General features: G+C 41.1%; 1 pseudogene; it reads right to left on the bottom strand.

Moving 5' to 3' along the window:
• Positions 1-606: 606 nt before the first annotated feature.
• LOC119525728 lies at positions 607-2,099 on the bottom strand (annotated as a pseudogene).
• Positions 2,100-2,882: the final 783 nt, after the last annotated feature.

The raw sequence follows: 2,882 nt of genomic DNA, 5'->3' as shown, positions 1-2,882 counted from the left end.
GAAAAACAAATTGTAGTTACACTTCAAAGCAATTAAATTAATGAGGATTCCAACTATGGGGGCCCTCTATCTATATACAGCTGCTCAATTCAAAGTATCAGCAATAGTGTAGAAATGCTAGTTCTAGATGTACATAGCATCTAAATTCATGAAGTTGACTGGAAAGACTTGGAATAGTGAACAAGATAACTCTAGTAAAAGATAACAGTATCTGTAGTAACACTAACTGATTTTACATCTCCATCTCTGTATTGTAATTTTTATTCACAGTCTCTATGCTCTTGAAACCAGTGCTTTAAAAGAATCACATTGAAAAGTTGGTCTCAAGTATATACAGTGAAAGAAAGGTAACAAAGTGTGCACAGAAATTAAAAATCTGTGCTACCTATGTTGACCTCATCTGAAACCTTCAAAAAAATTCAAAAGAGTAAAAGCTTTCTCATCTCTCTTATGTGATAAGAAATGAAATCTGCCTTTCTGTGACCTGCATGTGGCCACAGCACATCTTGTCATCTAACCCAGGCTGGATCTTCACCCAAGGCTGTGGGGCTGCTGTTTTCAGCCCACACTGGAGGGCCACAGACCTGCAGTGGAGGCATTTTTGTATCACCAGTGGCTTCTGGCTATGACTGGAGTTGGTTGTGATTCTTCACCTTCTGATCCATCACTGTGTGGGGGTAGGGCTGGAGGCAGGGTGATGTCATTTAACTTGCTAACTTCCATTTGCCAGTTTGGTAGCTTCTTGGCTGACAGATGGTGCCAGGCATGCTTGGTCAAGTGATCACTCCTCATGATGTGCCATTCACACATGGGACAGGCAAATTTCTTCTCACCCATGTGGGTTCACTGGTGTCTGGACAGTTCACTAGAATGGGCAAACCACCTTTCACAACCTTTCCAGCTGCAGCTAAAAGGCTTTTCTCCTGTGTTCTCATGTGAACCTTCAGATGAGAACTTTCCAAGTACATTTTGCCACATCCTGGGTGGCTACAGATATGACATCTTATCTTCAATGAATCAATCTGATGAGTGACTTTGTTGATAGAAGGGGAAAACCCTGGATCAGGGGCAATGGGAGAGATTCTACTTCCATTCGTGCTCACTGCTGGAGGCTTGGGGTTCTGGACAATGGGCTGGGGTATGACAAACACGACCATGCCTTGGACACCTGAGTGCCCATGAATACAACAGGAGGGCAGACAGCTGGGGACTGAATGGGTGGAGTGCTGGGAACATCTGTTGTCACAACAGGGTTGTTTGCAAGGAGGGGAGCCATCTGGCTGGTGACAGGCACAAGTGGCACTCCCCCTGTGGACACTGCAGGTGGAGAGACCAACAACAGCTTTTGTTGTGGAGATGGGGGAGCTGGCTGAGACTTACAGATGACTGACTCTGAGGAAGACACAGCAAAGTCATAAAGTGCAGCACTTGCTTTGTCATCACCATCTGACATGGTGTTTCTCTCACATTTGGATCTGTTTGGTGACACAACTGCACATGGTATGTTTTTTCTTGACGCCTCAACCCATATTGGTGAGTTCTTTTGTGGAAAGAATTGTCCTGACAGTTGAGGTTGCTGGCTGCTTTCACTGGGCAGGATTAGCGGTTACACAGCTGGGCATCTGCTGTGTGATGAATCACACCAGTTGCCTGAGCCTTGGGGAGTTTGGGGGAAGATACTGGGCTCTTATCTTCCTCCTTGAAAGGAGCAATGTGATGCTCAGAAGTTTCTGAGAATGATTTGAAGTGTCCGGTATATAGGGCTGATACCATCAGATTTGACACTTGAGAGGGTTCAAAGTCAGAGGGACTGTAAGGTGAAGTCAAACAAAATGCTGGGATTGTATGAAAATCAGGTGTACCAGGAAGCAGATTCTCTTCCTCCAACATATCAGACACTGGCATAACAGGACTGTTTTCAATGTGTTTCTTAAAATCAGATTTCCAACCACAGCTCATTGACATAAGGGCTTCCACAGCTTCAAAATCACTTTTTTTCTGCAGTTTTATTCCAGGTATAAACACTCTTTTGACCTTTCTAAAATCATTTCCATTCTTTCCTTTGCAGCCTGCTGGAGAGAAGAGCTGAAGTTGAGCATGGTTGGCTGTCTGGCTGCTTGGCTGGCTATCCACAGATTCTGTAATTATGTTTTGAATTCACACATATATTTTCATGAAGAGAATGACTGTTTTTTTCACAGTCTCAATGATGATGCATCCCTATTTCTCCAGGGTAGTCCCTACATATATGCCTGCTTTTAACTTTTGTCCCTATCTAAATATTATTATACTGCTGGTGCAAACAAGTCTTTTGGTTGAAAATAACAGTTAGAATTCCAAATCTATTGATAAAACTTTTGTCTACTATTGCCAAACCTTTGTCATACCTTTACTTCTGCTGTTACCTAGTTCAATTCACAGCTATCATACCAGAAAAAAATGCAGAAAAACACTTGTACTTTCTCATGTTGTTATATTTTCATTCCCATGCAAAAATGACTAAAACATTAAAGATAAAAATCCAGAAGTCAGGAAAAACAGTGCTTCATGATGCTGATATGTAGCTAGAAACAGAAAAAGAGATTCAGAAGATAACATTCAAGTCTGTGAACATGAAAAAGCACACTATAATGTAACAAATATATACACTTCATATTTAGCTAACAGCATTATGGATTATTTAATAATGAATTTGTTTGTCTGAAAGCAATTTCTATAAATAGCAAACTTTAAAGTGATAGTTACAATAAAACAAAGTATTACTGTTTAGTTATTTTGCTGGGAAAACAATATGTACAGGTTCATAATTAAAAGACCACCTGCAAATCTCAGGTGTTTCTGGCTTAGACACGGGCTATTGAATTTCTGAGAATGAAGTGCTC

Source organism: Choloepus didactylus (genome assembly GCF_015220235.1).
Source record: "Choloepus didactylus isolate mChoDid1 chromosome 26 unlocalized genomic scaffold, mChoDid1.pri SUPER_26_unloc1, whole genome shotgun sequence".
In the NCBI taxonomy this organism is placed as follows: Eukaryota; Metazoa; Chordata; class Mammalia; order Pilosa; family Megalonychidae; genus Choloepus; species Choloepus didactylus.
The sequence above is the reverse complement of the archived record's forward strand: the minus strand, read 5'-3'. Positions and strand labels throughout refer to the sequence as shown.